This window comes from Rana temporaria, chromosome 2 (genome assembly GCF_905171775.1).
Source record: "Rana temporaria chromosome 2, aRanTem1.1, whole genome shotgun sequence".
In the NCBI taxonomy this organism is placed as follows: domain Eukaryota; kingdom Metazoa; phylum Chordata; class Amphibia; order Anura; family Ranidae; genus Rana; species Rana temporaria.
Genome location: NC_053490.1, coordinates 408,146,554 through 408,160,939, shown reverse-complemented (window position 1 = coordinate 408,160,939; position 14,386 = coordinate 408,146,554). Strand labels below are relative to the sequence as shown.

Genomic DNA, 14,386 nt, shown 5'->3' with positions numbered 1-14,386 from the left:
CCAGCTCCGCTTCCCGCTCCACTGTCTGGGAAACAATTGCCACCTGCCTGTTAAGCCCGTGGCTCCGGAGCTAGGCCAAAGCCGTGGCCTTTCCTAATGTTATGGCCACGGCTCTGTAGCTAGGCCGAAAGCCGCGGCCTTTCCTAATGTTATGGCCGCGGCTTTGGCCTAGCTCCGGAACCGCGACCATAACATTAGGAAAGGATGCTGCTTCGGCCTAGCTCTGGAGCCGTGGCCATAACATTAGGAAAGACCGCAGCTTCGGCCTAGCTCCGGAGCCGCGCCCATCTTGGTACACCCAGCGGTGGCCCTCCTCTGTTTACACCCACAGAGGAGGAGGAGCCCGCACTCATGGGACACACCGCTGGGAGTCATACTACTGGGGTTGTCCGTGTCTGTCTGTACTACCTGGGGGGACAGGTAGTACAGACAGGAGACAGACGGGGAAGGAGCCGCTGGAAAGGTCAAAGCAGGTGAAGGAGACCGACTGGCATGGAAGGTACCGTACTGGTCAAAACATACACAGACCCATCTGCAGACAGAGACTGGGACAATGGGATAGAGGAGGGACTGCAGATAGGGACAGGGCAAGGGATCTCTTTGGTGGGTGTGATTTTTATTTTTTTGGGGGGGGGGGGGCAGAATTTGATTCTTGGTACCAGGCAACACAATGTCTTGGGCCGGCACTGAACACAAAGTATCTTTCAAGGGGTTTTATTAACAAAGTTCTCCAACAGAGGGATAGAGGGACAGGGAAAGACTCAGGCACTTTTGCTTTGCGGATAACGGGTATCACTTAGATCCAGAGGATTAACTCAGCTCCACACTGGATTGTAGCAACCACCAGATAGGCCTACTCTCACCGGCCTAGCAGCTGATGCAAAGCTCGACAAAGTCTCTGCCACAGACGTTATAAGTGTCGTCAGGCCGTCCTACGATCTTCTGCCACAAGATCATGTAACCGACTGCACACTCGATATAGTTCCAACAAAAGTTACACGACTCACGGTGCCCAGAATCAGGCAGCACAGTGAGGTAAATCTGCCAGGGTACGTCCATCAATTGAATCCCACTGGTTCAGCTTCCTTCTATAGATAAGGTAGCGAAGGATCATCCCTGGATCAGTAAGCCCCAGAAACTCCTGGGCCTACTCTTAGTTGCTAGCCCTCGGGCCAGCTGGCCCCGAGGCTACGAGACAGCTCAACATCCCTGAGGCCAAGCCTCAGGTCGGGATCGGAAGACGAACCCCGCTTAACAGCATCTGTCCCTTAAGTACCCCTCCCCAGAATGCACAGCGGGTTGACCACGCCCCCTGAGCTTTCTCTGAGAGAGAGAGATACCCAATACATCCAGCCTGTTGCCTTTCCAACCGTGACCTGCGGTGACAGCGACACCTACCGTCATGGGGAAACTTGTGCAACCCAGCTGAACTGAACAGAACCAACAATTTAGAATAATCATCCTGAGCCAAAACTACTGCTCAAGCAACTATAATTTAACACATAGCGCCCACTCAATGGGAGCAGGGTGCTACATTAGCATATTTGGGCCCAGATTCTCAAACGAGTTCTCCAGATACGCCGTCGTAACTCTGGGTCCGAGCCGTCATATCTATGCGCCTGATTCTTAGAATCAGTTACGCATAGATTTGTATTAGATCCGACCGGCGTAAGTCTTACGGCGTCGTATCTTAACTGCATATTTACGCTGGCCGCTAGGAGCGTGTACGCTGATTTACGCCTAGAAATATGTAAATCAGCTAGATAAGCGAATTCACGAATGTACGCCCGGCCGACGCAGTACAGATACGCCATTTACGTTAGGCTTTTCCCGGCGTAAAGTTACCCCTGCTATATGAGGCGTACATGAGGCGTACCAATGTTAAGTATGGACGTCGTTCCCGCACCGAATTTTGAAAATTTTACGTCGTTTGCGTAAGTCATTCGCGAATAGGGCTGGGCGTCATTTACCTTCATGTCGAAAGCATTGGCTTCTTGCAGGTTAATTTGGAGCATGCGGACTGGGATACTTTCATGCGCCGTTCGTAAAAAGCGTCATTTACGTGGGGTCACATAAAATTTACATAACACACGCCCACATCTACCACACTTGAATTAGGTGGGCTTACGCTGGCCTATTTACGCTACGCCGCCGAAACTTTCGTTTGAGAATACGGCACTTGCCTGTAAAAGTTGCGGAGGCGTAACGTAAATAGGATACGTTACGCCCGCACAAAGATACGCGATTCTACGTGAATCCGGGCCTTGGTATTTTTATATACCTCATCATTCTCTGTATTTAATTTTTTACCTATAAAATAAATTTGATTGTAAAAAATATAAAATAAAAACATTGCAAATTATTTTTTTTTAAATATTAGGCAGGAAAAGGGGCTTTGAAAAAATGGGTACAGTTCTGTTTTAAAATATAAGTTAGAATCTGTACATTTCTTAATGAGCAAACACGGTGTAATTGCACTGTATAATTTTTAAACACTGCCTGCATTCAACATCAAATAGTTCTAGATAAAAATGATTCCAAGAATGAAGATATAGGAATGTTTAATCGTGACCTATTTTTTTTCTTTCTGTTTCCTTGCACCAATCACAGCTGTGGTATCAATAACAGAAGGCAGGAAGTAGTCACAGATTAACTGCATGTTGTTTAAGTCTCACGTTTCCAACATTTTCCAGCAACGAGCGAACGACCATAAACAGTGTGAGGAATCAATAAGAGCAGAAAAAAAAAGCAGAGATTCCTGAGAATCTAGAATAAATGACACAGTCTTGCAGCATTTTTGAAGCTGTGTTGAAAACTATCCTTTAAATGAAAGAGTAGCTGGTAAGTGACTTGGGTAATGCTATCTGATAGAGGGGTGTGTTTATGACACACTGAGTAGAAGCCTTGCTGTCAAGTTCAGGTGGCCATATTATTGTTATCTGCCTGGGCTTTCTTTGCTCTGAGAATTACAGTAATAGGAAATGCTTTGTACATTGTTATTTGGAAGGGATATATTTTATGTCATCCGGTTTAGCATTGCTTTGTATGTTCTTTGTGTTGCACAGACGAAAAGACTACTTAAGCGGTGAGATAAAATTGTGTTCTCCTATGATTTACTTTTACATATTTTTTAACCAAGAAAAAACACTTTGATACTTTAGTTTGAATGAGGACTGTTATTTAACATATTCTGATGAGAAAAAAAAAAAAAAACTGGCTACTAGCAAATTAGCTGCTCCTGTTTTTTTTTTGTTCTGATGCCGCGTACACACGACCATTTTTCATGACGTGAAAAATTCAATTTTCATTAAAGTGGAGGTTCACCCGGAAATGACAATTTTTAACCTTAGATTGATGCTCATTTTGTCTAGGGGAATCGGCTAGTTTTTTTAAAATTGAAGCTGTACTTACCGTTTTAGAGAGCGATCTTCTCCGCCGCTTCCGGGTATGGGCTGCGGGACTGGGCGTTCCTATTTGATTGACAGGCTTCCGACGGTCGCATCCATCGCGTCACGATTTTCCGAAAGTAGCCGAACGTCGGTGTGCAGGCGCCGTATAGAGCCGCACCGACGTTCGGCTTCTTTCGGCTACTCGTGACGCGATGGATGCGACCGTCGGAAGCTTGTCGGAAGACTGTCAATCAAATAGGAACGCCCAGTCCCGAAGACCATACACGGAAGCGGCGGAGAAGATCGCTCTCTAAAACGGTAAGTACAGCTTCGATTTAAAAAAAAACTAGCCGATTCCCCTAGACAAAATGAGCATCAATCTAAGGTTAAATTTTTTTTTTAGGGTGAACTCCCGCTTTAAAAACGATTGTGTGTAGGCTCCAGAGCATTTTTCATGACGTGAAAAATGGGCATTAAAAATTTAAAACATGCTCTATTTTTTCACGTCGTGAAAAACGGTCGTGTGTAGGCTTTAACGACGTGAAAAAAACATGCATGCTAAGAAGCAAGTTATGAGACAGGATCGCTCGTTCTGGTAAAACTAGCGTTCGTAATGGAGATAGCATATTCGTCACGCTGTAACAGACTGAAAAGCACGAAGACTGAAAAGCGCAAATCCTCACTCACCAAACTTTTACTAACACGAAATCAGCAAAAGCAGCCCCAAGGGTGGCGCCATCCGAATGGTACTTCCCCTTTATAGTGCCGTCGTACGTGTTGTACGTCACAGCGCTTTGCTCGAGCATTTTTTTTCACAATCGTGTGTAGGCAAGGCAGGCTTGAGAAGAATCGGGTTGAAAAAAACGTTGTTTTTTCTAGACCATTAAAAATGGCCGTGTGTATGCGGCATTAGGCTACGTTCACACAAAGTGCAGTGATTCGCATTTTTTTGCACTGCATAAACACCAGTCAGTGCTACAGCAGCTGTTTTCTATTTACCCCATTCAGACTGAAACACAGCCTAGAGGTGAAATGCAGTGGATGGGTAGACATTGCATGTCACTGCTAGTTTTGGGCCCCTCTGTTCGGTTTGCACCAGAACTCCCAAACATGTGTAGCAAACCCCAGAGGGAGCTGCTTTTGTTTGTTCAGTCCGTTACTCTGCCTTTCAACCCCAATGAACTGTCCCAGACCCTCTGGCACACCTAGCAATGTGATTAAAAGAATAACTCAGGAGGAATACACAACACAGTTCTTCTTGTAGTTTACTTGAAGAAAAGTAAAATTCAGGTTAACATTAGTCAGCCAGGACCTGTGTAAGTATCCAGGACTTGGTTAAAACAGTTTAAAGAAAACAGTCAGGAACACTATGCAAACAACCAAAGCAATAGGTAACAATATGTACAGATTAAATAAGCTCCCCAATAACTTTTGGTGTGTGTGGGATGCTGTGGCTAAAGGGGAACCCTAGGCCGGCCTACGATACTTCTAGTACACACCCAGTGAAATGATCTCAATACCCGCGGTGTGTCCCTTTCAAGAGCAACCGCGGTAATGTCCTGGAGGCAAAGGTTTGCTTTTTATTATCTTCACCGGCAATGTAGGAGCTCTGTGAACAATATTTGGATGTGGTATTCTATGAAAAGCATTAAAGGTTCCTGGGCAAAGCCACCCCACCAAATCCTGTACAAAGTAAGCGGTACTCCCCTGAACGATCGATCTTAGATGCAGGTGTGTCACAGTGGTATTCGGTCCTTGAGCTGTTGAAGGTTGTCCTTCTTTAGCATGGACAGTCTGTTCCTCTGGGCTGGAGCTGCATGAACAATCTGTTCCTCTGGGCTGGAGTTGCAGGCTGTGTGCCCCTTGGTAGGCCACAATTCCACACACACATAGAGTGCAGGAGATGCTCTCCTGATGGGGTGCAGGCAAAAAGAGGCTATGGCCTAGCTCCTCTGGCTTTTTATCTCCTCCCCCACTGTCCTTTGCTGCCGTTTGATGATTGTAAACTCCCTAATGGAAGAGCGTGAGTCAGACAGCCTCCAATAGGGAGTTTACAAACAAGTAGTTCTGAGAGTCTGTGTGTGAAGAGAGAAGGGGGGGGGGGGGTGAAAAAGCCCATGCTGCTGCATCAGACAGCTGTCCCTTAATAGATTAGATCAGTCTGGAGAAGTACCTGCTACACATGTAAAAAGTTCAGACTCGAGCCGTAAAATCTATTAAAGTCTATGGGACCCAAACTTGAAAAATCAAAAGTGCCCATTTAAAGGCTTACATGCAAGTTATTGCCATAAAAAGGGGGGCCCAGGCACTTCCCTGGAGAACATGTATCAATTGAATTTTTTTTTTTTTAAAGATAATTTTTACAGGAGCAGTGATTTTAATGATGCTTAACCAAATGCCAACTAGCAGTTTTTCTGCGGCAGGTTGGCTCGGGTGGGTTACCTTACGTCACTTTTTCTTTTGGCCACCAGGGGCATGCGTGCAGAGTGTGATTGGAACCGATGCGAGTGCCCGGCGGGTGCAATGACCACCGGGCACTCACGATCACTTGTGAAAGAGCGAGAACTGGGATCTGTGTGTGTAAACACACAGATCCTGGTTGTTTCAGGGGAGTAGAAACAGATTGTGTGTTCATACTAAGTATGAACATCGATCCATCTATCCTCCTAGACAGTCCCATCCTCTATACAGTTATAACACACTAGAGACACATTTAACCCCTTGATCGCCCCCATAGTGTTAACTCCTTCCCTGCCAGTAACATTTATACAGTAATCAGTGCATTTTTAGTTAATAAAAACAAATTAATAGTTTACTAGTTACCAATAACAATAATAAAAATGCATAAATCTATCCCCTATTTTGTAGATGCTATAACTTTTGTGCAAACCTCAGAGGTGATCAAATACCACAAAGAGAAATCTCTATTTGTGGGGAAAAAAGGACGTAAATTTTGTTTGGGTACAACGTGGTATGACTGCACAATTGTCAGTTAAATTGATGCAGTGCCGTATCGCAAAAAAATGGCCTGGTCATTAAGCAGCCAAACCTTCCGGGGTTGAAGTGGTTAAAGTATTAGCAATAAAAAAAAAATCCTTTAAATATAGTGCCTGGAGGGTCCCTTAGTCTGCATATAAAGTGGTGCATCTGTACTGTGTATAGAACCTGCAGCAGTAAAACTGATATTTATAAAGAAAAAAAATTACATTTAAATTTCTGGCAATACAATACCATTGCCGGCGTAGGGGTCCCAATCCATACCAGGGCCTTTGAGTCTGTAATGAATTTTAAGGGGAACCCCATGCCAAAAAAATAAATAAAATGATAATCCATACCAGACCCTTATCCAAGTATGCAGCCTGGAAGGTCAGCAGGGGGGAGGGTAAGCCACTGCTTCCCCCTCCTGAACCATACCAGGCCACATGCCCTCAACATGGGGACAGGGGCCTCTTCCCGACAACTCTGGGTTGTCCATGTTGGGGACATGTGGCCTGGTGTGGTTTAGAAGGGGGGCACTCGCTCGCCTCTACCCTTACTATCCTGCTAATCTGCATACTTGGATAAGGGCCTTGTATGGATTGGGGAGATCGTTGTTTTCTTTAAATTTTTTCTATTGCCGGCAATGTTTTTTTTTTTTCATTCAGCTGTCAGCGGGGAATTTCACTGTTGCACTACACTTATATTATGTTATTACGCTGAAAAAGCATATATGGCGCTCTTATATATACAGTAAGTAGTCAATAGGATCTGGTAAGCCTCCTTCTACTCACCCAAGGGATATTGTGCATGGTGGTGGAAACACAAATTAACTGGTTCCCAACCGGCTCACGTCTTTGTACGGGGCAGAATGGCACTCCTGTGCGAAACCCTGTACTGGTAAACACACAAATCCCTGTTCTGTCAGGGCAGAGGAGACATGTCGTTTGTTCCTACTAAGTAGGAACAACTATATGTCTCCTCCCCAAGTCAGTCTTCTCCCCCCACAGTTAGAACACACTTTTAACCCCTTGATCGCCACCTAGTGTTAACTCCTTCCCTGCCAGTGACATTTATATAGTAATCAGTGCATATTTATAGCACTGATCGCTGTATAAATGTCAGTGGTCCCAAAAATGTGTCAAAAGTGTCTGATCTGTCCATCGCAATGTTGCTGTACCGCTACAAATTGCAGATCATCGCCATTACTAGTAAAAATTTTAATAATAATACAAATGCCATAAAAATTCCATAAATCTTACATATCGGCCAAAACTGATAGAGACATTTTATTTTTTAAATTGGGGATAGTTATTATAGCAAAAAGTTAAAAATATTGTTTTTTTTTTTTTCAAAATTGTCGCTGTTTTTTGTTTGTAGCACAAAAACCGCAGAGATGATCAAATACCACCGAAAGAAATCTCTATTTGGGTACAGCATCGCAAGACCGCGCAATTGTCAGTTAAAGAGGCACAGTGCCAAATTGTAAAAAGTGCTCTGGTCAGGAAGGGGGTAAAACCTTCTGGGGCTGAAGTGGTTAATTTAATTATAGAAGACGTTTATTGAACACATATAATTTGAATATATACAACTTTCTATAGAAGCATTTTTGTTGCCATATTATTGATTTGGTGGTTTAAAATGTTGTATTTTTTACATAGTATAGTGGTATTTTATTTTTCTGTTATTGTTTTGGAAACACACTTTTGTGGATAAAATCAAAAGGATTGTAAGGTGATTTGTTCACTTAGATCGCTGGTTTATTCAGAATTTTTTTGGAGTAGTAAACACTAGGGAGTGTTCTCTCAACAGCAGCTGGGAGCGCTTTTGGTTTCTGGCTTAGCGTACAGAAGAAGTGTTTGTTTATATTCTGTGTGCTGTTTTTTTGCCTTGCATTGTAATGATGCACTCACATGTTGGGGCTGCAGTTTGTGGTGTCAAGGCTGATCAGTTCCCCTAAGTCAATGCATTCATAAACCTCGCTTGTCCCTATTTAGCTATTCACCAACTTCCTACCAGGTCATGCAGTGTCATTTAGTGTGTTGCCATGTGCTCTGTGTTGCATCAAAATGTAGGTGTGCTAATGTAATAAAAAAATCATTTTCCAGCTGTGTCAGGAAACTCTCTGTATGTCTGTGAAATCTGTGCCTGTTTGTAGCTGTGTCAGACCTAATTACTGCATCTTCACCAGTCCTAGACTAATGCACTCGACACACGATCAGAAAATCAGAAGTAACATTTTGTCCGATGAAAGATCTGCCTTTATTCAAAATTGTTAGTACGGTGCTTTCGACAGCCTATTCCGAATTTTCAGACGACAAAAACTGGATGTGCAGGCTATAAAATTGTGGTTGTATGTGAACACAATGAGCTAGATTCACGTAGCTCTTACGTCGGCGTATCTATAGATACGCCGCGTAAGTAAAAAGATGCGCCATCGTATCTATGCGTGCCATTCTGGTAGCTAGATACGCCTGAATTCTAGCTTCCTCCGACCGACGTAAGTGTAAGTACGCCGTCGTATCTAGGGTGCATATTTACGCTGGCCGCTAGGGGCGCTTCCATAGATTTACGCGTAGAATATGTTAATGACCTAGATACGCCGATTCACGAACGTACTTGCGCCCGCTACGCCGTTTACGTAAGGCTTACGTCTGGCGTAACGTTACCCCTGCTATATGAGGCGCAGCCAATGTTAAAGTATAGACGTCGGAACAGCCGTCGATTTTTACGTCGTTTACGTAAGTGGTACGTGAATGGGCTGTGCTTAGGTTACATTCACGAAAAAAGCATTGAGCCAACGTATCTTAGGGAGTATATGCGACGTGACCCTGAGCATGCGTGCCCATGCGCGGATCATTAGTGAAAAAATGTACGTAGGGTCACGGCTAATTTGTATACAACACGCCCACTACCTTCCACATTTGAATTAGGCGGGCTTACGCCTGCCTAGTTACACTACGCCGGCGCAACGTACGGTGCCAGATCTTTGTGAATAATGGTCTGGGCGCCCTATTTTACGTTGGCGTAGCGCATATGAGATGCGCTACGCCGGCCAAACTATACGCTGAGCTACGTGAATCTAGCTCATAGTCTGATGTTCGTCTAACCCCTTCCCTACTGATTCATTGTAAAATGATGTCGGCGGGATCCCTCCCTCCGGGTGGATGTCATACGACGTCCTGGGCTTTCCGGGCGGCTAGGGGGCGCGGGCGCGACCACCACACCGCTCGGGACCCAGTGTGCGTCCCTGGCAGCCGCAATGTCCGCCGGGCACCTGCGATTTCATTGCCCGCAATCACGGCAGATCCATGTCCTGTCAGAGGAGAGGAGACCGATGTGTTCCCAGTACAGAGGAACACACATCGGTCTGCTCCCCTTGTGAGTCCCCTCCCCCTACAGTTAGAATCACTAGGGAACATATTAACCCCTTGATCGCCCCCTAGTGTTAACCCATTCCCTGCCAGTCACATTTATGCTGCGTACACATGATCGTTTTAGTCCGAAGAAAACGGTCTGATGGACCGTTTTCATCAGACGAACCGATCGTGTGTGGGCCCCATCGGTTTTTTATCCATCGGTGAAAAAACTAGGAACTTTTTTTAAATTATCTGATGGTTAAAAAAACGATAGAAAAAAACAATCGTCTGTGGGCACGTCTATCGGTTAAAAATCCATGCATGCTCAGAACCATGCATGCTTGGAAGCACTGAACTTCATGTTTCTCAGCACGCCGTTGTGTTTTACGTCACCGCGTTCTGACACGATCATTTTTTTAACTGATGGTGTGTAGGCAAGACTGATGAAAGTCAGCTTCATCGGATATCCGATGAAAAAAATCCATCAGACCGTTTTCATCAGATGAACCGATCGTGTGTACAGGGCATTACACAGTAATCACTGCAGTTTTATAGCACTAATCGCTGTATAAATGTGGTCCCAAAAACATGTCAAAAGTGTCTGATGTGTCTGTTGCAATGTCACGGTCACAATAAAAATCGCAGATCGCCACCATTACTAGTAAAAAAAAAAAAAAATGCCATAAATCTATCCCTTATTTTGTAGATGCTATAACATTTGCGCAAACCAATCAATAAACGCTTATTGCGATTTTTATTTTATTTTTTACCAAAAATATGTCGAAGAATACATATCGGTCTAAACTGATTTTTAAATTGTGATATGTATTAAATACAAAAGTAAAAAATATTGTGTTTTTTTTCAAAATTGTCGCTCTTCTTTTGTTTATAGCGCAAAAAATAAAAAACACAGAGTGATCAAATACCACCAAATGAAAACTCTATTTGTGGGAAAAAATAAAAAATAGATTTCATTTGGGTACAGTTTTGCATGACCACGCAATTGTCATTCAAAGTGCGACAGCACTGAAAAAGAAAAATTGGTCTGGGCAAGAAGGGGGTGAATAGTAATTAGTACAGTTTTCATCTGAAAAAAAATGTAAGAGCAAGAATACGCATGCTCAGAAACGAAAGAACACATACAAAACAATTTAACAAATTACATCACTTTTGAAGGTGAATTTGGTCAGATGAGAATTTTCGTATGTTGATTAACCTCTTCACTTTCGATATGAGACATGAGCATGCAACACAAAAAAAATGATGAAAATTTGTCTGATCTGATCGTGTGTACCCGCCATTAGGCTGAGTTCACATTGGTTCGACATACGCTCTGACTTTGTGCACATGTCGCATAACGTGTATAAATCAATGGTTCCCATGAGAGCCATCTTAACTGGTCCGTCACAAGTCGGTCTGATTTTGAAAAAGGTTCCTTTACTACTTTGGTCGAACTTTGGTCCTACTTCAGCCCTTTGAATATCATTGAAGTCATATCAAAGTCAGGTCCTTGTCCTAACCATCCGTCTTGTGTCATCCGACATGGTGATTACAGCAGCAGTAAAAGGAATTTATGTCACACTGGGATTGTTTTGATTGGTCAAAGGACAAGTCAGACTATCACAAAGTCGGAGCAAAATCTTATCCTATTCATTCAAGTGGGATGGAAGTAGGACCAACGTAGGACCCATGTCACAGGGCAAAGTAGGATGAAACAGTCGTATTGTACCAGTGTGGACCTGTCCCCTTTCACACAGGCTTTCCCATCAGGTCTGACTGTCAGTTTTTCAGGATCGGACACTCCATTTACTCCTATAGAGCGGTACCATTTACCCTTAGTGCCAACCCCAATGCACTGGAAAACACTGGACAATTCAATTTCCCTGCAGCAGCATTTTTTAAAAGGTGTAGAGATCTTTTTCCTGCATTTTAGCAGCCCATTTATATCAAACCAGTGCAAACGCGGCCACAGGTAAAAGCGCAGAAGTGAACCTAGCCTTACTACGAAATAGGCATTGTGTCAGTCTTGTTTATTTCATGGCTCCGACTTGCTCAGCCATTACATAGTTACCTCATGCAGAGCCATCTTTGAGGCAGGGCAAAAGGGGAAGCTGCCCTGGGTCCTGTTATTGCTGTGGGGCCCAAAGCAGCTGCCTCATAGTTGCCAACTATCCCAGTTTAAATTCCCTTGTCCCTTGAAGTTTTAGTCCTGTGCTGTGTCCTGATATCTCAGTGCGAAGTGCTGCTACTAATGCTGCCCAGCTCTGCCCTATTGTTGTGTACAGATGAATCACCTGCAGATCCTGTGTTTACATGTAAATAACCATCATTCATATGTAAATAGAGGTGGTATTGATATGTAAATAGCAGTGGCCGGCGGCATTCATATGTATATCATGCCCCTTTGCAGTGAGGAGATGATGTGCTGTAACCTCTAGCAACCAATTAGTGAGCAGTATTACTGTACAGTAATCTCTAGCAACCAATCAACAAGAAGAAATCATGTGCTGTAACCTCTAGCAACTAATCAGTGAACCGTAATGTGTGCTGTAACCTCTAGCAACCAGTCAGTAAGTGGTAATGATATACTGTAACCTCTGGCAACCAATCACAATCACTGCCTGATCTGATACAGTAAACTGATTTTAAGTCTAGCTGATACTTATTGTATGTCTCAGAGCAGCTGAGATTTTTTTTGCCCAGGGTCCAATCAACATTAAAGACGGCCCTGACCCCATGCATAGTTACCATATTTATCGGCGTATACCGCACACTTTTTTCCCCTTAAAATAAGGGGAAAATCGTGGGTGCGCGATATACGCCGATACCCGCTTCCCACGCTCAGTTTGAATGCCTGCGCCGACATATACCGAGTGCAGTACACTCGGCTACATTCGGCCAGGCTCGGCTTCGCTCGTGCTCACGCATAAACGTCACAGAGCTTGAGCACGAGCGAAGCCGAGCCTGGCCGAATGTAGCCGAGTGTACTGCACTCAGTATACGTCGGCGGAGACGTTCAAACTGATCGCGGGAAGCAGCGATTCGACGGGGAGACAGCGGGGGAGAAGCCGGGAGGACACCCCCGAAGCCGCACACGGACGCCGGACCCGACGAGGCCGCAGATGGACGCCGCGCAGAATACCAAAACTGTAAGTACTAAAATGTTTTTTTTTACAGGAATTGCGGGTCCACATTAGGGGTGCCCGCTATACGCTGGAGCGCGCAATACCCTGATAAATACGGTAACTGCTTCCCACCCAGCATACAGTAATATGACAGATGGCTGGGAGCTTTGCTATTCTGGATGCACGTCATTTGCCGTCCTGCCAGGATCATGCCTCCTGCTCGCCCTATGGGCCAGAGTGCGGCACAATTTGTGATCCACAAATTTTCCCAAAAATTGTGCCAAAAATTACAACTTCAAAAAACTTACCATGCTTCTTACTAAATTCCTTGGGCTGTCTACTTAAAAAAAAAAAAAAAAAGGTCAATTGGGGGGAATTAGTACAATCCTGGCATTTTTAGCCCTCAATAAATCGACTGTCAGGACATCAGGATTGATAGATTTTTCAAATATACAGTATATTCCATAATTTGTGGACTCTATGGCCCGGATTCACGTAGAGCCGCGTAAAATTGTGCGGGCGTAACGTATCTGATTTACATTACGCCTCCGCAACTTACACAGGCAAGTGCTGTATTCTCAAAGCACTTGCTCCGTAAGTTGCGGCGGCGTAGCGTAAATCGGCCAGCGTAACCCTGCCTAATTCAAATTTGGATCAGGGGGCGTGTTTTATGTAAAACTACTGTGACCCGACGTGATTGTCGTTTTTGCAGAACGGCGCATGCTCCGTCCGTGGAATTTCCCAGTGTGCATTGCTCCAAAGTACGCCGCAAGGACGTCATTGGTTTCGACGTGAACGTAAATGACGTCCAGCCCCATTCACGGACGACTTACGGAAACGACATAACTTTTTCAAATTTCGACGCAGGAATGATGGCTATACTTAACATTGGCTGCGCCTCCTATAGCAGGGGCAACTTTACGCCGGGAAAAGCCTAACGTAAACGTTGTAACTTTACTGCGTCGGCCGCGCGTACGTTCAGGAAATCGTGTATCTAGCTAATTTGCATACTCAGAGTGGAATTCGAGGGAAGCGCCAGCTAGCGGTCAAAAAAAAAAAATGCAGTTAAGATCCGACGGCGTAAGAGACTTGCGCCTGTCGGATCTAATGGATATCTATGCGTAACTGATTCTAAGAATCAGACGCATAGATACGACGGGTCAGATTAGGACTTACGATGGCGTACATGGCGCTGCGCCGTTGTAAGTCCTTTGAGAATCTGGGCCTATAACTTTGACACAAACTAATTAATATACATCAGTGTGTGTAATTTTCATCAAAGAAAAAGCAGTATACATCTGGGTCGCTCTTTATGGAGAAAGATTATTTATTTGCAACATTTTATAATAAAAGTTACGAAAAATGTGTTAGTTTTTTTTTTCAAAATGTTCAGCCTTTTTAAAAAAAAACTGAAAAATCCAATTGTGAATAAATATCATAAAACAAAGACTTTGGGTACGGTGTTGCATGAACGCACAATTGCCATTCAAAGTGTGACAGCGCTAAAGAGCTAAATAATGGCCTGGGCTGAAAGGGG

The 14,386-nt window shown here is 44.1% G+C and overlaps 1 protein-coding gene across 2 annotated transcripts in view; it reads left to right on the top strand.

The window, feature by feature from the left end:
- Positions 1-2,639: 2,639 nt before the first annotated feature.
- The window catches only part of LOC120927460 (steryl-sulfatase-like), a 298,126-nt gene continuing 286,379 nt past the window's right edge, over positions 2,640-14,386 (top strand). For both annotated transcript variants that reach the window (XM_040338156.1, XM_040338155.1), the window contains exon 1: positions 2,640-2,841. The gene's annotated coding sequence lies outside the window, so the exon portion shown is untranslated. The remainder of the gene's footprint in view (positions 2,842-14,386) is intronic.